This window comes from Buceros rhinoceros, unplaced genomic scaffold, assembly GCF_000710305.1.
Source record: "Buceros rhinoceros silvestris isolate BGI_N320 unplaced genomic scaffold, ASM71030v1 scaffold14987, whole genome shotgun sequence".
NCBI classification, from domain to species: Eukaryota; Metazoa; Chordata; class Aves; order Bucerotiformes; family Bucerotidae; genus Buceros; species Buceros rhinoceros.
The window spans coordinates 4336-4590 of NW_010422881.1; the positions used below are offsets into that span (position 1 = coordinate 4336).

Sequence of the window (255 nt, forward strand, 5' to 3'; positions counted from 1 at the left end):
GCGGCAGAGGGTGGGCAGGCAGCAGGGAAGGCAATGTTGGTGTGGACGAAGGGGAGGGACTGAGGAGGCATCGGGCAGGGGGGTGGTGGGAAGGGAAAATGAACCAACTCACGGCATGGGGAAAGCACCTGTAAAGCCACCAGAAGGAGAGAGACGGGGGTGACGGGGACCACAACGTCACCCAGGGCTGCACCGAGCCCCTGCAGTGACCCGACTCACCAATGCCACGGGGCCGGCTGGAGAAGGAGACCTCTC

The 255-nt window shown here is 64.3% G+C and overlaps 1 protein-coding gene across 1 annotated transcript in view; it reads left to right on the top strand.

Annotated features, from left to right (window-relative positions):
- The window catches only part of LOC104497011 (excitatory amino acid transporter 5-like), a gene marked incomplete at its 5' end in the record, with an annotated part of 12575 nt that overhangs the window by 3716 nt on the left and 8604 nt on the right, over nt 1-255 (top strand). The gene's annotated exons all lie outside the window — the stretch shown is intronic.